The sequence below is a fragment of the Oncorhynchus masou genome, chromosome 17 (assembly GCF_036934945.1).
Source record: "Oncorhynchus masou masou isolate Uvic2021 chromosome 17, UVic_Omas_1.1, whole genome shotgun sequence".
NCBI lineage: Eukaryota > Metazoa > Chordata > Actinopteri > Salmoniformes > Salmonidae > Oncorhynchus > Oncorhynchus masou.
This window is the reverse complement of record NC_088228.1, coordinates 59,055-80,603: the sequence shown is the minus strand read 5'-3', so window position 1 is coordinate 80,603 and position 21,549 is coordinate 59,055. Positions and strand designations below refer to the sequence as shown.

The 21,549-nt window shown below is 40.5% G+C and overlaps 3 long non-coding RNA genes across 4 annotated transcripts; all 3 read left to right on the top strand.

Annotated features, from left to right (window-relative positions):
• Positions 1-10,559: 10,559 nt before the first annotated feature.
• Positions 10,560-12,946, top strand: LOC135558288 (uncharacterized). 2 transcript variants are annotated; one of them, XR_010458340.1, is made up of 4 exons: positions 10,560-11,022; positions 11,446-11,544; positions 12,489-12,583; positions 12,728-12,946. It is a non-coding gene; the product is annotated as an uncharacterized LOC135558288 (long non-coding RNA). The 2 variants fall into 2 exon arrangements; XR_010458341.1 differs by having other exon boundaries at positions 12,754-12,794.
• A 615-nt stretch (positions 12,947-13,561) lies between these two features.
• On the top strand, positions 13,562-15,913 carry LOC135558287 (uncharacterized). The gene is made up of 2 exons (XR_010458339.1): positions 13,562-14,581; positions 14,708-15,913. It is a non-coding gene; the product is annotated as an uncharacterized LOC135558287 (long non-coding RNA).
• A 100-nt stretch (positions 15,914-16,013) lies between these two features.
• Positions 16,014-18,351, top strand: LOC135558286 (uncharacterized). The gene is made up of 4 exons (XR_010458338.1): positions 16,014-16,342; positions 16,560-16,702; positions 17,441-17,517; positions 18,215-18,351. It is a non-coding gene; the product is annotated as an uncharacterized LOC135558286 (long non-coding RNA).
• The last annotated feature ends 3,198 nt before the right edge of the window (positions 18,352-21,549 follow it).

Below are 21,549 nucleotides of genomic sequence, written 5' to 3'. Positions count from 1 at the left end.
GCTGCTATTCGGGGCTAGCTGGCTAGCTAGCAGTGTTGATTACGTTACGTTACGTTAAAAGAACGACAATAGCTGGCTAGCTAACCTAGAAAATCGCTCTAGACTACACAATTGTCTTAGATACAAAGACGGCTATGTAGCTAGCTAGCTACGATCAAACAAATCAAACCGTTGTACTGTAATGAAGTGAAATGAAAATGTGATACTACCTGTGGAGCGAAGCGGAATGTTGACCGGGTTGATGAAGTTCAATTCGGTAGACGTTGGCTAGCTGTTGGCTAGCTAGCTAGCAGTATCTCCTACGTTAAGGACGACAAATAGCTGGCTAGCTAACCTCGGTAAATTAAGATAATCACTCTAAGTCTACACACTCTAAACTACACAATTATCTTGGATACGAAGACAGCAAAGACAACTATGTAGCTAGCTAACACTACACTAATCGAGTCCTTCAGTTGAGTGTAATAGTTTCTACAGTGCTAGTAGACGGTGGACGTTAGCTAGCTGCTGGGCAGATAGCAGTGTAGACTACGTTAGGACGACGAAATACGATAATTACGCAATTATCTTTGATACAAAGACGGCTATGTAGCTAGCTAAGAAGAAATTGCTAAGATTAGACAAATCAAACCGTTGTACTATAATGAATTATATTAATATCAGAGTGCAGAATGTCCCCAGAGACAAAAGTTTCAGTCAACACCAGAATGTCCCCAGATACAAAGGTTTCAGTCAACACCAGCATGTCTGAATGTTTCTGCCTAGCCCAGATCTTGATGTAATCCAATTGAGGAAGTGAGCTCCTAATGTTCAGATACATCAACCCAACTCTTTTATGATTTTAAAAGTCACATTGAGTTTCAAACTCAAACAAGCTATGTTCAATAGGTGGTTGCAGGCCCTGTTTGATGGTTGATATTGATATAGTTGGTATTGTCATGGAAATATTCGCTCAATCATATTTCACAGACACCGGAACTTGTGAATTCAAATAGACTTTATTACAACGTAACAAGCCAGGCTGGTTCATGGAACAACTGACTTTCCAGCCTTGGCACACACCTTTTATACAGTTTTCATCCTTACGTCCCACACATAGTGACTCCTCTTTAGGTTAATGATTCAACCCCTTTGGCATTTAGCCACCATTATCATTTTACCCTGCACTTATTTTAGCTTGGTTTCCATTTTCTTATTTGTCCCAGACATTAGGGCATAGATTCTATTGGTGGCGTAACCATAGCAATGACACAAAAATAAACACACGTACACTCCTAATGCAGGTGCATGTCTAATGGTGCTTAAGTAATACAAACCTATGCTCTAATGAACCTCACGGGGCTAGGTAATTGCTTCCCTTAGCCTAATGACCTAGACACACATATAGAGTGCACTGATTCTGCTTACTGTATAATGTGCACATATGCACTGGAAAATTCCCAATAGTATGGCTATAAGATTGCATAGAACTGTCCCAATTAGTCTATCACTATTAGTAATAGAGGAAAGAGTAGAACTTTGAATTACCATAGGCCTTGAGGCTGAAGCCAATTTCAATATGAGGAACTCAGAGTAACCAATGATGGAATATTAGAAACGGACTTACATGGGCTTTGGTTGCTTTCGAGGGGGTATTCAATTTCACATTTGAGCAAATAACACTGGGTGAGCAGACCACAGTAGAATTCTCTTTTTAGCCAACAATAGCATATCTAAGATTGGAATTCAAAGAATGGGTACAAGATTACAACTGACAACACGGACAACAGTACGATGATAACACTTAGAATGGATGGGACGTATTACCTGAGTGATTCTTGGTCTATCTTTGAGTCAATAACTTAATGCCTGAGAAAAATCCAATCAGGAAGTGAGTCTTATTTTGAAACCTCTGCATTCCTATGCCTCTCTATTGAGCATTGAAAGGGATATCAACCAGATTCCTTTTTCTATGGCTTCCCTAATGTGTCTACAGTCACAAGACATAGTGTCAGGCTTTTATTTTGAAAAATGAGCGTGAACGACAACATTGCGTCAGTGGTCAGATGGTGGTTCTCAGAGTGATTTGTGCGTAATAGACAAAGGCGGCCATTGTTTCTCTTGCTCCTACTAAGAAGCCAATTGTCCCGGTTGATATATTATCGAATAGATATTTGAAGAACACCTTGAGGATTGATTATAAAAAACGTTTGCCATGTTTCTGTCGATATTATGGATCTAATTTGGAATATTTTTCGGCGTTGTCGTGACCGCAGTTTCCGAAGGATTTCAAAACGTGAAGAACAAACGGAGGTATTTCGGCTATAAAAAATAACCTTTATGGAACAAAATGAACATTTGCTGTCTAACTGGGAGTCTCGTGAGTGAAAACATCCAAAGCTCATCAAAGGTAAACGATTTAATTTGATTGCTTTTCTGATTTTCGTGACCAAGTTACCTGCTGCTAGCTGGACATAATGCTATGCTAGGCTACACAAATGCTTGTCTTGCTTTGGCTGTAAAGCATAATTTCAAAATCTGAGATGACAGGGTGATTAACAAAAGGCTAAGCTGTGTTTTACTATATTTCACTTGTGATTTCATGAATATGAATATTTTCTAGCAAGATTGTTTGTCCGTTGCGTTATGCTAATTAGTGTAGTTGATGACAATTCTCCCGGATTCGGGAGGGCTAGTCCTAAGAATTAACAACTGTAATATCTTATGTTACACAAAGTCGTGGCTGAATGACAACATGGATAATATTTTTTAGTGCACCAGCAAGACAGAACAGCTCCCCCGGTAAGACAAAATCTAATATTAAGGGTAGAGTATCTCATTATAAGCTGTAGACCACACTATTTACCAAGAGAGTTTTCATCTACATGTTTCACAGCTGTCTATTTACCACCACAAACCCATGCTATATAAGGCCATAAGCAAACAAGAAAATGCTCATTCAGAGGTGGTGCTCCTAGTGGCTGGGGACTTTAATGCAGGGAAACTTAAACCTGATTTACCTAATTTCATGTCATATGTGCAACCAGAGGGAAAAAAAAATCTAGACCACCTATACTCTGCACTCAGAGACTTATACATAACTTTCCCTTACCCTCCATTTGGCTAATCTGACCATAATTCTATCCTCCTGATTCCAATTTACAAGCAAAAACTAAAGCAGTAAGTACCAGTCACTCACTCAATACGGAAGCGGTCAGATGACGCAGATGCTAAGCTACAAGACTGTTTTGCTGGCATAGACTGGTTCTATTACTGTAACTCAACAATAGAGTTCAATTACTGTAACTATAGTGTTCTATTACTGTAACTATAGTGTTCTATTACTCTAACTCAACTATAGTGTTCTATTACTGTAACTCAACCATAGTGTTCTATAACTGTAACTATAGTGTTCTATTACTGTAACTCAACTATAGTGTTCTATTACTGTAACTATAGTGTTCTATTACTGTAACTATAGTGTTCCATTACTGTCACTATGGTGTTCCATTACTGTAACTATAGTGTCCTATTACTGTAACTATAGTGTTCTAATACTGTACCTATAGTGTTCTATTACTGTAACTATAGTGTTGTATTACTGTAACTCAACTACAGTGTTCTATTACTGTAACTATAGTGTTCTATTACTGTAACTATAGTGTTATATTACTGTAGCTAGAGTGTTCTATTACTGTAACTATAGTGTTCTATTACTGTAACTCAACTACAGTGTTATATTACTGTAAATATAGTGTTATATTACTGTAACTATAGTGTTCTATTACTGTAACTCAACTATAGTGTCCTATTACTGTAACTATAGTGTCCTATTACTGTAACTGTAGTGTCCTATTACTTTAACTATAGTGTTATATTACTGTAACTATAGTGTCCTATCACTGTAACTATAGTGCTCTATCACTGTAACTATAGTGTTCTATTACTGTAACTATAGTGTTCTATTACTGTAACTATAGTGTTCTATTACTGTAACTATAGTGTTCTATTACTGCAACTATAGTGTTCTATTACTGTAACTATAGTGTTCTATTACTCTAACTCAACTATAGTGTTCTAATACTGTAACTCAACCATAGTGTTCTATAACTGTAACTATAGTGCTCTATTACTGTAACTCAACTATAGTGTTCTATTACTGTAACTATAGTGTTCCATTACTGTCACTATAGTGTTCCATTACTGTAACTATAGTGTCCTATTACTGTAACTATAGTGTTCTATTACTGTAACTATAGAGTTCTATTACTGTACATATAGTGTTGTATTACTGTAACTCAACTACAGTGTTCTATTACTGTAACTATAGAGTTATATTACTGTAACTTTAGTGTTATATTACTGTAGCTAGAGTGTTCCATTACTGTAACTATAGTGTTCTATTACTGTAACTCAACTACAGTGTTATATTACTGTAACTAGAGTGTTATATTACTGTAACTATAGTGTTCTATTACTGTAACTCAACTATAGTGTCCTATTACTGTAACTATAGTGTCCTATCACTGTAACTATAGTGCTCTATCACTGTACCTATAGTGTTCTATTACTGTAACTATAGTGTTCTATTACTGTAACTATAGTGTTCTATTACTGTAACTATAGTGTTCTATTACTGTAACTATAGAGTTCCATTACTGTAACTATACGGTCCTATTACTGTTACTATAGTGTCCTATTACTGTAACTATAGTGTTCTATTAATGTAACTATAGTGTTATATTACTGTAACTATAGTGTTCTATAACTGTAACTATAGTGTTCTATTACTGTAACTCAACTATAGTGTTCTATTACTGTAACTATAGTGTTCTATTACTGTAACTATAGAGTTCCATTACTGTAACTATAGAGTTCCATTACTGTAACTATAGTGTCCTATTACTGTAACTATAGTGTTCTATTACTGTAACTATAGTGCTCTATTACTGAAACTATTTTGTTCTATTACTTTAACTATGGTGTCCTATTACTGTAACTATAGTGTTCTATTACTGTAGCTGGAGTGTTCTATACCTGTAACTATAGTGTTCTATTACTGTAACTCAACTACAGTGTTATATTACTGTAACTCAACTACAGTGTTATATTACTGTAACTATAGTGTTCTATTACTGTAACTATAGTGTTCTATTACTGTAACTATAGTGTTCTATTACTGTAACTATAGTGTTCTATTACTGTAACTATAGAGTTCCATTACTGTAACTATACGGTCCTATTACTGTTACTATAGTGTCCTATTACTGTAACTATAGTGGTCTATTAATGTAACTATAGTGTTCTATTACTGTAACTATAGAGTTCCATTACTGTAACTATACGGTCCTATTACTGTTACTATAGTGTCCTATTACTGTAACTATAGTGGTCTATTAATGTAACTATAGTGTTATATTACTGTAACTATAGTGTTATATTACTGTAACTATAGTGTTCAATTACTCTAACTCAACTATAGTGTTCTATTACTGTAACTCAACCATAGTGCTCTATAACTGTAACTATAGTGTTCTATTACTGTAACTCAACTATAGTGTTCTATTACTGTAACTATAGTGTTCTATTACTGTAACTATAGAGTTCCATTACTGTAACTATAGAGTTCCATTACTGTAACTATAGTGTCCTATTACTGTAACTATAGTGCTCTATTACTGTAACTATAGTGCTCTATTACTGAAACTATTTTGTTCTATTACTTTAACTATGGTGTCCTATTACTGTAACTATAGTGTTCTATTACTGTAGCTGGAGTGTTCTATACCTGTAACTATAGTGTTCTATTACTGTAACTCAACTACAGTGTTATATTACTGTAACTCAACTACAGTGTTATATTACTGTAACTATAGTGATCTATTACTGTAACTATAGTGTTCTATTACTGTAACTATAGTGTTCTATTACTCTCACTCAGCTATAGTGTTCTATGACTGTAACTCAACCATAGTGTTCTACAACTGTAACTATAGTTTTCTATTACTGTAACTCAACTATAGTGTTCTATTACTGTAACTCAACCATAGCGTTCTATAACTGTAACTATAGGGTTCTATTACTGTAACTCAACTATAGTGTTCTATGACTGTAACTCAACCATAGTGTTCTACAACTGTAACTATATTGTTCTATTACTGTAACTATAGTGTTCTATAACTGTAACTATAGTGTTCTATTACTGTCACTATAGTGTTCCATTACTGTAACCATAGTGTTCCACTACTGTAACTATAGTGTTCTATTACTGTAACTATAGTGTTCTATTACTGTAACTATAGTGTTCTATTACTGTAACTATAATGTTCTATTACTGTAACTCATCTATAGTGTTATATTACTGTAACTATAGTGTTCTATTACTGTAACTATAGTGTTCTATTACTGTAACTCAACTATAGTGTTCTATTAATGTAACTATAGTGTTATATAACTGGAATTATAGTGTCATATTACTGTAACTATAGTATTCTATTACTGTAACTATAGTGTTCTATTACTGTAACTATATTGTTCTATTACTGTATCTATAGTGTTCTATTACTGTAACTATAGTGTTCTATAACTGTAACTATAGTGTTCTATTACTGTAACTATAGTGTCCTATTACTGTAACTATAGTGTCCTAATATTGTAACTATAGTGTTCTATTACTGTAACTATAGTGTTATATAACTGGAATTATAGTGTCCTATTACTGTAACTATAGTGTTCTATTACTGTAACTATAATGTTCTATTACTGTAACTCATCTATAGTGTTATATTACTGTAACTATAGTGTTCTATTACTGTAACTATAGTGTTCTATTACTGTAACTATAGTGTTCTATTACTGTATCTATAGTGTTCTATTACTGTAACTCATCTATAGTGTTATATTACTGTAACTATAGTGTTCTATTACTGTAACTATAGTGTTCTATTACTGTAACTATAGTGTTCTATTACTGTATCTATATTGTTCTATTACTGTAACTATAGTGTTCATTACCGTAACTCAACTATAGTGTTCTATTACTGTAACTACAGTGTTCTATTAATGTAACTATAGTGTCCTAATATTGTAACTATAGTGTTCTATTTCTGTAACTATAGTGTTCTATTACTGTAACTATAGTGTTCTATTACTGTATCTATAGTGTTATATTACTGTAACTCATCTATAGTGTTATATGACTGTAACTATAGTGTTCTATTACTGTAACTATAGTGTTCTATTACTGTAACTCAACTATAGTGTCCTATTACTGTAACTATAGTGTCCTATTACTGTAACTATAGTTTTCTATTACCTTAACTATAGTGTTCTATTACCTTAACTATAGTGTTCTATTACTGTAACTATAGTGTTCTATTACTTTATCTATAGGGTTCAATTACTGTAACTCAACCATGCATATTGCTAATTATCTTAATGGAGTTAGTTAAACATTTTAATAGGCTTAGTGTTTAGTCTTCTTACAAGTTGCATGTGATCCATTTATAATATTCACATATCAACATTTACTGCCCATTAACATGATTTTCATTTGACCATGTATGATGATGATGGTGATTGTTATTATTATTATGTTTTTTCATTCCAGGATGGAGAGGAAATTAATAAGCCATCTGCGATGAAGAAGAAGGTATCCCATGACCACCAGGCTGACGAGCACACCCAACCCACAGAGAGGAGAAAGAAACACCTCTCAGACCATCACACACCCACGACCACCCTACAAACCACCCTCCTAACCACCCTAACCACCACAACTGCAGGACAGAGCACCACACCCAGCCTCAGTAGAAAGAGAATATCTCCAGCCTGGACAAAGATTACTGCCAGTTGAAGAGGAGCGGGAGTAGGAGCACTACAGCCCCAAGACAGTCTCACAGAGACCATAACCACCATCACCATCACCATACCCCCCCCCACCACCCAAACCACCTCAGAACCAACCACCATCACCACACCAACCCCCCCACCCAAACCACCTCAGAACCAACCACCATCACCACACAACCCCCACCACCACCACCCAAACCACCTCAGATCCAACCACCACCATCACCACACCAACCCCCCACCCAAACCACCTCAGAACCAACCACCATCACCACACAACCCCCCACCACCACCCAAACCACCTCAGAACCAACCACCATCACCACACAACCCCCCCACCACCACCCAAACCATCTCAGAACCAACCACCAACCACCATTACCACACCAACCCCCCCCCCCACCCAAACCACCTCAGAACCAACCACCATCACCACACCACCCCCCCCACCACCACCACCCAAACCACCTCAGAACCAACCACCATCACCACACAACCCCCACCACCACCCAAACCATCTCAGAACCAACCACCAACCACCATTACCACACCAACCCCCCCCCACCCAAACCACCTCAGAACCAACCACCATCACCACACAACCCCCCCCCCACCACCACCCAAACCACCTCAGAACCGACCCCCCCCACCACCACCCAAGCCACCACCACCCAAACCACCTCAGAACCAACCACCATCACCACACCAACCCCAGACTCCCCACCCCCTATAAATATGGAAGGCACAGGGATTACTATGTCCACCAGTCATGTTTGTGTTTCATGTGTCTGGGTACAGTAGCTTATGACTATGCTGCTCCTGTTGCTATGCACTAACAGCAAGACAGAAACCTCTCAGTACACAATATCACCCTGGTATTACCAAAAACCTAATCATCTGCCTGACGCTATACCAGGGGTGGGCAAACGTTTTTGCTCGAGGGCCACATCACGATTTAGAAATTCAATGGAGGGCAGCACAGATTTTTTTTTACCGATTCGTTCATCAAAATCAATTTGTGGGCCAGAAAAAATGCAGTTATTTGAAAATATATAGGTCCATTATAATTTCTACATAGTTTCAATCTAGTTTTTGACATTCAAGTGTAGTCTGGATTGTTTTTATATATGTTTATTTTTAGCTCCCTTTTTTGTGAGCTAAAATCTTGTCTCATCGCTGCAACCCCCCAATGTGCTCAGGAGAGGCGAAGGTCGAGTCATGCGTCTTCCAAAACACGCTTCTTAACACCCGCTTGCTTAACCCGGAAGCCAGCTGCACCAATGTGTCGGAGGAAACACTGTTCAACTGATGACAGAAGTCAGCCTGCAGGTGACCGGCCCACCACAGAGAGTCGCTTGAGCGCAATGAGCCCCAGGCTGAAGTGACACAGCAACACTGTGACGCAGTGCCTTAGATCTCTGCACCACTCGGGAGGTCCTGGAGTGGTTTTCTATTCCAAAATAATAATTTGACCCTAACCGGCTGCATTTAATCTGCAGGCAGGCCAGACGTGGAGCGAGGGCCATAGTTTGCCTGCCCCAGCCCCAGCCCTAAACCGTAACCCTAACCTTAACCCTACTGAAACTGTTCATAAAGAACTGATCTTGTTCACGATTTAATTGATATGATTATCTCTTTAATTATAAAGGGACAATGCTATTTCATACCCCCTCCATTCTGAAAAGGCACTGAACATAACTTTTCCATTAAAATATTTAAAATATAGTCTTCTTCAACTTCATACTTTTATAATGAAGAGTTGTAGCATTCTGACTTGGTAATTAGCTTTGACTACTGGATCAGTTCTAGAGCTTTGACTACTGGATCAGTTCCAGAGCTTTGACTACTGGATCAATTCTAGAGCTTTGTCTTACAATATAGCTTGAATACACTTTCTATGCATTTGCAAACATTTAATTAATGCCCTTGCAGATGTGATGAGGAGAGAGTAGGCCTGTTCCAACATTAAATATGTGTTTATTTTATTATCAATTTCCTAGCCAGCAGCATACCACCCTGCATCTCACTGCTGGTGAGCCTCTGAGTCTAAGCAGAGTTGATCCTGGTCAGTCCCTGGAGGGAAGACCAGATGTTGCCTGAAGTGGTGTTGGAGAGCCAGTAGGAGGTACTCTTTCCTCTGTTTAAAAAATAATAAAAAATCCCAATTCCCCAGGGCAGTGATGTTGTCCTGTGTAGGGTGCTGTTTTTCAGATGGGATGTTAAACATGTTTCCTTACTCTCTGTGGTCCCCAAAGATCCCATAGCACTTATAGTAAGAGTAGGGGTGTTAACCCTGGTGTCTGCTCTCATACCACCATGGCCACCTAATCATCTCCAGCTTACAATTGGCTCATTTGTCCCTCTCTTCTCCCCTGTAACTATTCCCCAGGTTGGTGCTGTAAATGATAATGTGTTCTTAGTCAACTTACCTAATAAAAATAAAATGCTTATTTACCAACCTGAATGCGTGATTATTGCTTTAAAATTGAAATCGCACTACAGCATGGATCATCAGCGCTACAGATCTAGCCCGAAGTCTAACCCTAACTCTGACCCTGACTCTGACCCTGATGAACTCAAATCAGTTATATATCTTCTTGCCTAGTGTAATGCAATCAATTAAAATACATTGTTGCTCAGATCGACTACCTACCATGATGTCTGCACTGTGAATATTTAAAAAAAAAAAAGAAGAGATATCACATTTTGAAATGTGTGCTGTTCCTAGATGAAGTATGACCACAAGACCTTAGTATTACTTTCTGATACTGCATTTTTGCCTCAGGTCATGAGTAGAGAGTATTAAATGTGTCTCTTTGCTGTGGAAGGGTCTGCTCTCCGGTGGATCTCAGCGGTACTCCTCCTAAAACTGAGTACAGTTGTACATCCTGAGTGAGTAAAAATATGTACAAAAAAAAATATGTTAACATTTCAGTGTTACGGATTCCCCTGCGTTGGGGAATGGAGAGAAATGAAGAGGAACACCAGGCACCATCGGTGGGACCAGCCCCCAGATTCACTCAACTAATTTCAGCAGAGGCTCCTCCAAGCCGTCGAGAGGGATGCAGCCAATCCTGATGCTCACAGGAAGGAGGATGAAGAGACCCTCTTTGCCAAGAGCCTGAAGAGGTTGCCTCAGCAAAGAAGCAGTCAAGGTTAAAATTCAGATGCTTTTCAATGCCGAGTTCAATGGTATGTTTTTTTTCTCCACAACACAGGTAGTGTCATAAGTATTGTGATAGTGAAGTAGGTCATTTTTACAGTATACTCATGTAGGCTAATTGATATTTCAGATCAAAGGATTAATATGAGGCAAATGTATAGCTGTTGTTTCTGGGTTAGAAAATATCCTAAAACTGTTTGCTTGTCTAAATATTTGCCTATATTCATAGAGTCATATTCATCTTTTGATCTGAAATACAAATTCCATGAGTAAACAGGAAGAATTACCAACTTTACCACACTGTTCCAATATTTACACCACTAACTACACTATACAAGCAGTATTTAGCTAACATAAATCTCACCTTCTATGGTGCTAAATGACTTAAATGTAAATGTAAATGTGTTATATTATGTAATGCTTGTATGTGTTGTTTTTCTCTTCCCTTCCAGAGATGGAGTGAATTTAGCTGACCAGCTCACAGGAAGGACAGGAAGAGGAGAGTTGTCTGGTTGTTATTTTGACCTTCTCCAATGGGTTTTGAGCGGGAGGTGAGGAGAGAGGACACGAGAAATCAAGGAAATGCAACTGAGATTTTATAACTGTCCTTATTCTGCGTCCTTGTTAGCAGATTCTCAATACTTAGGATAGCATTCATTATTAGCTGTACATAGATTGCATGAAAATTGACTGAATTAAAACTGACACACTGGCAAATTCTGATGCGCTTGTTGTTCTTTTACAAGACTAAAGACTAAAGGTGAAATGTGTGTTTACCTGTATTGTGGCTACACATTTCTTTTTAGTTTTTTCAGACACACACACCCCTCTTCCACTCCTCTCTGTACCTCAGATCTCCAGTGCCCTGCCGTCTCTCTCTTTATGGCCATGTCTGAAGTTCCCCTACCATGTCTAGGCTTTATGAGTAGTCCCTGTATCTGTCTGCAGTTGTGAAAAAATACATGCTCTTGTTGTTCTCCTACAGATTACAGATTACACAAATGTTTGTATTTTCACACACACACGTCTTTCAATTGTTTTTATATTGTTTGTAACATTTTTACAACACACATAGCTGCCATGTTCTTTCCTGTATTTGAATACCTATTAAATTATGTTTTCATAGTCAGTTGTTTATTAATATCTCATTTAGAAATTAATCTGCTTATTTATTCCCTACACCTTTGCAGATCTAAGACAAGATCAAAGATTAAAGTAAAAACACATTCTCTTCCTAATAGTTTTTTTCCCACCTGCATTTTGTCAGACCAGTGAAGATGGTGGTAAACTGCTCTGTTTGTATGGACCCTAGGTTTCCTTTTCTCATGTTATCATAGCATGTCGTATAACCTTAATTAGAGGTCCTGCTCACCTGATGTACCATGCCAAGTGTGTATAATACTAATGGGAGGTGTGGTCTTTACTCCCAAATTTCACTTAAATATAACTTCCAAATGAAGAGAGACAAGGAGAAAAATGCTCTTTCACTCCACAGCATACTGCCATGGGATGAGAAGTAGGTGCTCAGCTTCTCCCTCACCTGGAGTGCCTGTCTGGGGGACTGGTTGGCACCTGCCCTGGTGACATCAGGTAGGTGACAATTTGGCATGCCAGTCTCCATCCTGAGCAGCTCCTAGAATTGCCTCTGCAGTAGTTGTGGAGAACACATGTGTCATGCAGGTATAACAGTTTTTCTTCCTTCCCTCTCCTCGCCCCTACCTGGGCTCGAACCAGGGACCCTCTGCACACATTGACAACAGCCACCCTCGAAGCATCGTTACCCATCTCTTCACAAATCCCATGGCCCTTGCAGAGCAAGGGAAAAAACTACTTCAAGGTCTCAGAGCGAGTGAATCCCAAAGGCGCATTCAAAAACTAACCTTGTCCAGAATAAGGATTTAAAACCAACTTTGGGAAAAGTTATAGTACAAATAAACATTCTGTAAAAGTACATCTAATGTCACATTGGGTCTTTTAACTAGAGAACCCTTTCGCTAGCTAGGTTGCACATAAAATATATCTAATATCAATCAATTACGGTATCAAAGGCTTTACAAATTCACTAGAATTTAGTTTACCGGAGACAAATCGCCAGGCGTTCAACAGGGCTAACTCCACTGCATGCTTTCTGGACTTCAACCATCTCTGGACCCACACAGACCTGCGCTTTCAGCGGTGCTGGTCCCGGCCCAACAGCGCGATCAAAACCACCTTCCTCAAAGTTGGTCTCATTGTTGAAAGAGCCTACTCTGCTATCTTGACTATTTATTATTGCATTTCACTCCAAAACTATGCATTTTGGAGGGAAATTATATTATAGGCTCTCATAATACATTTTTAGATGTCATCGACTAAATAGTATGTATTCAACTTGGCTAATAAATGAATAAAATATGTAAAGAACTTATGCAATCAAAATGTTTTTATTTTGTAATTCCAGTTTGTTTACTGGATATGTGTGCAACAAAAATTCAACATTCACAATTTGCTGCTTTCTGTCAGGTGTACGTGTACAATTTGATGCATTTGTAACAGGTGTAAAATATACTTTATGTATTTCACCGAAAATCCCTCATTTATCTTAATTTTATTTTAAGACGTATTAGATTACTTCCAAGAGTGAAATATTTGATTGTATTTATTTTCTAAATTGTGTTAATGCTGTGATGTCATCAACGGGAGCCATGCACATGTTCACAAGAAAGGACAAGCAAAAGTTATATCGTCACTGATTTAGTGTTGCATTACAGTTTCTAGGAATATATATTAATGTGAATGGGGATAATGTTTGAGTACAATTTGTAATAAATATATCATGCTACCATTATAAGCTTGCTAGTTGCAACATAGAAGTTAATCATACGCTTATTAAGTAGGACGCTGTTGGAACCCATCCTGTATTACTTAAGTTGTCTACTGAGCCTCTCTATCAATGTTTGGTCAGTGTTTGGCCACACAGGGTGAGCCAATATAGATTAGGCATTGCACAGTATCGAGTGAGCACACACACACACATACACACATAGTCACCCACCAAGATGCAGGGCCCCAAGTGGAAAACATGAAACGCCCTAATCACAAGGGTTTGCAACACAAGATTAGGCTGCAACATCTTGTGACCGAAAGACACACACACAGACATGTCAAAACAACTTGCACACCACACACACACACACGCACACACACGCACATAACTTCTCCTTTTTGTCGAGCATTCAAGGACAAAGAACTTACACCAGAACCAATAGGAGAAAGACACCAGCAACACTGAGGAAGGAGCTGAACCCGAGGACCAATCAGACGAGAGGAACCTCCTAGACTCAACCTACATCATTTGTTGTATAAAATGTCAATGCACAATGTCTTGGGGCCTTTTTCTGATAGTTCCCTCTGAGCTAAATGAACGGGTCCGTGCATGCTTTGTCAGATATTTTTACCTTTAATAAACTGCCTTGAATCATACCTTATCCACCTGGTCCAGCATCTCAACTTGGTCTCTCTCCTCTAGTAACTGTATCATCAACAAACAACTAGCCCAACTACCGTTAGTTTTGTTGGGGGAGAGTGCCTCTTTCAGGTGCAGACATCGTGAGTTTAAAAATGGTTTATTTTCTCACAGGTTTTCTGCACTGTCCTTTGTCTGGCAAATATACTTGTATGGAGTCCAGACGGCAGCATTGACTTTTGCCTTGTATTTGTATCCATTCCATGCAGTCATTAAAAAGAGAGACAACCGGCAGAATTGTGTCCAGAACCTTGTCTTCCACCCACACCTTTCCAGAACACAATGCAGAAAGGTGCCAATCACCATATAAGTTCAAAGAAGAAAGTACCCTGTTGACTCATCTGTAGGAAAGTTGTGTTTCTCTTTTGGTCCATTCAACAACAGAGCGATACGAACATTGTTTCAGCAGGATGTTGTATCTTTACCTTATGTCATGCCTTATTGGAATGGATTTATTTATAATATCTGTTGGAAAAAAGTTTGGATGTTGCCACACACATACCTACTTGTTAACAAAATTAAGGAAGTTTCCTTTAAAATTATTCATAAATATTATCCTGCCAACCACTATATGAAGAAGTTTAAGGAAAACATCAACTCAAATTGCTCATTTTGTAATGACCACCCAGAAACAGTGTTGCATTTTTTGGGGCATTGTATTCATGTAAGAAAACTGTGGCAAGACATCAGTAGATTTATAATTGAACACATTTATGAAGATTTTACACTATTGTGGATAGATTTACTGCTTGGATTCTTTACATACGATAGAAATAAGCTGAAACATTTTTATGTAATTAATTTCATTATTCTTTTGACAAAATTTCATATACACAAATGTAAATTTACTTACAAAAAAACACATTTTCTTACCCTACAAAAAGAAATTGAATTGTATTTTAAGACAGTTAAATACTCTACTAACAAAAAAGCTGTTAGAACTGTAAGTGTATGTATGTCCCTTATGGTCCTTGTGTAATTGTAATGTGATATTGTACCCCCTAGCTCGATTGTCCAGTGTATGTAGTCTATATGTACTTGTGTTCCCTCATGTACTTTCTGTGTTGATTTGTTGTTAATAAAAACTAAAAATAATAGTAAAAGTTCAAAGAAGAAAAGGCCTGGAAGGAGGAGAGATGACTGGGAACGATTCGTTTGACTGTTTTATGTGTAGACAAATTGTCGGAGTATAGGACCTTGTGCATTTCAGGTCAAATAACAACTCAATGTTTTATATCCCAGGACAAATTAGCTAGCATGTGCAAGCTATCTAGCTAAATTACCATAAGTGTTTAATGTTTTTCGACCAGTCCCCAAGTTAATGTAATTGGTTCAGAGTTTGTTTTGATATTTTAACCTGCGTGTTGTGATTGTGTTTGGTGTGGGGGGACAAAATAAATGTATGCACGAACGCAGCCGGTTTGGGTTCCATGTGAACAGTTTTCCATGTATGTCAATGTGGTTTGTAAACCAACCCGGATGTAATATAGTTCTGGGCACATGTTGACTCAGTGTTGCCTCTCCACGCAGGACGTGGAGGGATACTCACTCTCTCATCAGTAGCTCCCCACAATCAAAAACAGGACGAGGTGCATCACCTGTCACTGAGCTAACAAGCTAAAGTTAGCCACAGAAATGTTTGTTCAGCCTGTGAATTACTTCATTCCGATTTGACTTATTTTACAAAGTCAGCATGGCATTAACATAGTTTCTTTCGGTTTTTGATCTTGACATTGTTGCTGGATAGATACTTTGATAGCTAAAATGCTGGCACTGCTAGTTAGGTAATGCTAACGACGCTAACCTCACTCTAGTTCCCGAGAGAGAGCAGCGTATTGGTAAGGGTAAGTTAACTTTGCTTTCAAAGTTTGTAATCATCTGTAAAGTTTTTTTTTTACATGCAATCATACTAGCGAGTGTTAAAAAGCCTGTTGTCACATTCATTGGTTGTTTCTTTGGAGCTAGCTAACTAAGCTAACTAGGTGGATTATAAGGTCATGTACAGTAGGCTACAGTACCGTTACAGTATGGGTGGGTATAATTTGTGGAACTTTCCAACAGGAATCTGTTTCAAAAACTTTGTTAATAACAAGGTTTCCAACAAACAACGCATACAAGGAAGGAAGCGGCGCAGGTCCTAATCCAGGCACTTGTCATCTCCCGTCTGGATTACTGCAACTCGCTGTTGGCTGGGCTCCCAGAAGGTGAATTCACCAATTTGTAAGTCGCTCTGGATAAGAGCGTCTGCTAAATGACTTAAATGTAAATGTAAATACAAAGTTGTATTGCGGCCGAATAAGATACCGGATAGGGAGTGGGCTATTTCATTAAGTGTTTAACTCCACCTCGTTTATTCCGAAAAATGTCTGTCTTCACTCTGGTAGCCTATGGACAAACATTAAGAATAAACTACGTGGTGAGTTGATGCCTATTCGTTCGCAAGGTAAATTGATCGTGCTGCATTGTATGCATTATTTGTTGGCAACAAAGTTTTTTTTTGGAACATATCCCTGTTGGAACGTTCCACAAATTATACCCACCCTTACAGTATTACTGAATGTCTACAATAAGCCTTGTCACTGCTAGTAGGCAAGTTGGTTGACATGGGGTGCAGTAGGCTACAGTACACCATTACTAAATGATAACAACGTAGCCTTGAAACCAGCCAGTAGTATGTTGATGGGGTAGGCTACTGTATACAGCAACAATAGCCTTCCAACTGTTTTCTTATTCGTTGGGTCCCTTGACAAAAGTTTGTTATTTTTGACTTGGTAAAATAAGCAAATGATTGTGTGCACTCTCACTTGATAGAATTGTGTGGATTGGTGGCAGATTTTCAAAAGAAAATAGACGTAATCAATTCTCAATCAGATGAGATACACAGCGAACCCATATTGAATTTCATTCATAAATGTGGACACTAATTATTGTTAATATTCCAGTTTTCTAGGCCCTCCATTCCCAACCCTGAAGCCCCCTGTCCCCAGCAGGAAAGACCAGGAAAAAGTTTTGGCTTCAGGTAAAACTTCCCATTGAGGAAATGTAAGACAACTCAATGTCATATTTAGATTTAGAGTTACTGACATGAATAGAAGCATATACAAGCAATCTATCAAATGTATTTTATAAAGCCCCCTTTACATCAGTAGCTGTCACAAAGTGCTTATACAGATAGCCAGCCTAAAACCCCAAAGAGCAAGCAATGCAGATGTAGAAGCACGGTGGCTAGGAAACACTCCCTAGAAAGGCTCCTGCCTCTAGGAAGAAACTTACAGAGGAGCCAGGCTCTGAGGGTGGCCAGGTCCTCTTCTGGCAGTGCTGGTGGAGATTATAAAAGAGTACAGCCCTTTAGGCCAGATTGTTCTTCAAGATGTTTAAATGTTCATAGATGACCAGCAGTGTCAAATAATAATAATTACATTGGTTATAGAGGGTGTAATAGTTCCATGTAGTCATGGCTGTTCCAGGACTGGAGTGGCACGCTTGTCATGTCTTGTTATGTCTGTTCCTGTCCTTTCTCTTCATTCTCTCTCTCTGCTGGTCTTTTTAGGTTACCTTCTCTGTCTCTCATCCCTCAGCTGTTCTACATTTCCCCTAACTAGCTCATTCTCTCTTTCCCCACCTGTTCTCTCTTCCCCCTCTGATTAGGTCTCTATTTCTTTCTCTGTTCCTGCTACTTTCAGTGTCTGATTCTTGTTTGTGTTTTTTGATGCCAGAAGCAAGCTGTCGTCTCGTTTGCTTCCACCTTGTCCTGTCCTGTCGGAGTCTGCATGGCAGGTGCAACCTGCATTATACTACGTTCTTTTGTTCCATTGACTACGTTGGAAGAGGATTTATGCCATTCCTGTTTTTATTAAAGAACTCTGTTTTCTGTTAAAACCGCGTTTGGGTCTTCACTCAAGTTCATAACAGAAGAATCAGACCAAGAATGGACCCAGCGGCTCCGGACCCTTTTCACTCCGCCGTCGAGATCCAGGGAGCGATGCTAGGCAGACACGAGGAGGAATTGTCTGCTGCTCAACATGCCGTTGAGACCCTGGCCGTCCAAGTCTCCGACCTCACAAGACGGGTTCACCAACTCCACCTCGATCCACCGCCCACTTCCAGGGTTTCCGAGTCTCCGGAGCCCAGGATCAACAACCCGCCGTGTTACTCTGGGAGCCCACTGAGTGCCGCTCATTCCTCACTCAGTGTGATGTGGTGTTCTCTCTCCAGCCCAACACTTACTCCAGGAGCGCAGCCCGCATCGCCTACGTCATTTCTCTCCTTACCGGACGGGCGCGTGAGTGGGGCACGGCAGTCTGGGAGGCGAGGGCTGAGTGTATTAACCAGTATCAGGACTTTAAGGAGGAGATGATACGGGTTTTTGACCGTTCTGTTTTTGGCGAGGAGGCTTCCAGGGCCCTGTCTTCCCTATGTCAGGGGAATAGATCCATAACGGATTATTCTATTGAGTTTCGCACTCTCGCTGCCTCTAGTGACTGGAACGAGCCGGCTTTGCTTGCTCGTTTTCTGGAGGGTCTCCACGTCGAGGTTAAGGATGAGATCCTCTCCCGGGAGGTTCCTTCCAGTCTGGACTCCTTAATAGCTCTCGCTATTCGCATAGAGCGACGGTTTGATCTTCGTCGCCGAGCTCGTGGAAAGGAGCTCACGTTCTCCGTTGCTCCCTCTCCACATCACTGCCACCTGCCGCATCACTGCCACCCTCCCCGCCGGCTCGGATGCTGAGCCTATGCAGCTGGGGGTATTCGCATCTCGGCCAAGGAGAGGGAACGGAGAATCACCAATCGCCTCTGTCTCTACTGCGGCTCCGCTGGTCACTTTGTCACCTCATGTCCAGTAAAGGGCCAGAGCTCATCAGTAAGAGGAGGGCTACTGGTGAGCGCAACTACTCAGGCCTCTCCTTCTGGATCACGCACTACCTTTCCGGTCCATCTCCGCTGGCCCGGTTCATCGGCTTCCTGCAGTGCCTTGATAGACTCTGGGGCGGAGGGCTGTTTTATGGACGAGACCTGGGCTCGGGAACATGACATTCCTCTCAGACAGTTAGGGAGCCCAGGGCCTTGTTCGCTTTAGATGGTAGTTCTCTCCCCAAGATTCAGCGTGAGACGCTGCCTTTAACCCTCACTGTCTCTGGTAATCATAGCGAAACCATTTCTTTTTTAATTTTTCGTTCACCTTTTACACCTGTTGTTTTGGGTCATCCCTGGCTAGTGCGCCATAACCCTTCTATTAATTGGTCTAGTAATACTATCCTATCCTGGAATGTTTCTTGTCATGTAACCTGTTTAATGTCTGCTATCCCTCCTGTTTCCTCTGTCTCTTCTTCACAGGAGGAGCCTGGCGATTTGACAGGGGTGCCGGAGGAGTATCACGATCTGCGCACGGTGTTCAGTCGTTCCAAGGCCACTTCTCTCCCTCCACACCGGTCGTATGACTGTAGTATTGATCTCCTTCCGGGAACTACTCCCCCGGGGTAGATTATACTCTCTGTCGGCTCCCGAACGTAAGGCTCTCGAGGATTATTTGTCGGTTTCGCTCGACGCCGGTACCATAGTCTCCTCCTCCTCCCCCGCCGGCGCGGGGTTCTTTTTTGTTCAGAAGAAGGACGGGTCCCTGCGCCCATGCGTGGATTATCGAGGGCTGAATGACATAACAGTTAAGAATCGTTATCCGCTTCCTCTTATGTCTTCAGCCTTCGAGATCCTGCAGGGAGCCAGGTTTTTCACCAAATTGGACCTTCGTAACGCCTACCATCTCGTGCGCATCAGGGAGGGGGACGAGTGGAAGACGGCGTTTAACACTCCGTTAGGGCACTTTGAATACCGGGTTCTTCCTTTCGGCCTCGTTAACGCTCCAGCTGTCTTTCAGGCACTAGTTAACGACGTCCTGAGAGACATGCTGAACATTTTTGTTTTCGTTTACATGGACGATATCCTGATTTTTTCACCGTCTCTCTCGATTCATGTTCAGCACGTGCGACGCGTCCTCCAGCGCCTTTTGGAGAACTGTCTTTATGTGAAGGCTGAGAAGTGCACTTTTCATGCCGCCTCTGTCCCTTTTCTCGGTTCCGTTATTTCCGCTGAGGGCATTAAGATGGATCCCGCTAAGGTCCAGGCTGTCATTGATTGGCCCGTTCCTAAGTCACGCGTCGAGCTGCAGCGCTTTCTGGGCTTCGCTAATTTCTACCGTCGTTTCATCCGTAATTTCGGTCAGGTGGCAGCTCCTCTCACAGCCCTTACTTCTGTTAAGACGTGCTTTAAGTGGTCCGTTTCCGCCCAGGGAGCTTTTGATCTTCTTAAGAATCGTTTTACATCCGCACCTATTCTTGTTACACCTGACATCTCTAGACAGTTTGTTGTTGAGGTTGACGCGTCAGAGGTGGGCGTGGGAGCCATTCTTTCTCAGCGCTCTCTCTGACGGCAAGGTCCATCCTTGCGCGTTTTTCTCTCATCGCTTATCGCCGTCAGAACGTAACTATGATGTTGGTAATCGCGAACTGCTCGCCATCCGCTTAGCCCTAGGCGAATGGCGACAGTGGTTGGAGGGGCGACCGTTCCTTTTGTCGTTTGGACTGACCATAGGAACCTTGAGTACATCCGTTCAGCCAAACGACTTAATGCGCGTCAGGCTCGTTGGGCTCTGTTTTTCGCTCGTTTCGAGTTTGTTATTTCTTATCGTCCGGGCTCAAAAACACCAAACCTGATGCTTTATCTCGTCTCTTCAGTTCTTCTGAGGTCTCCACCGACCCCGATGGGATTCTCCCTGAGGGGCGTGTTGTCGGGTTGACTGTCTGGGGAATTGAGAGGCAGGTAAAGCAAGCACTCGCTCACACTCCGTCGCCGCGAGCTTGTCCTAGGAACCTTCTGTTCGTTCCCGTTCCTACTCGTCCGGCCGTTCTTCAGTGGGCCCACTCTGCCAAGTTAGCCAGCCACCCCGGCCTTCGGGTACGCTCGCTTCCATTCGCCAGCGTTTCTGGTGGCCCACTCGGGAACGTGACGCGCGTCGATTTGTCGCCGCTTGTTCGGTCTGCGCGCAGACTAAATCTGGG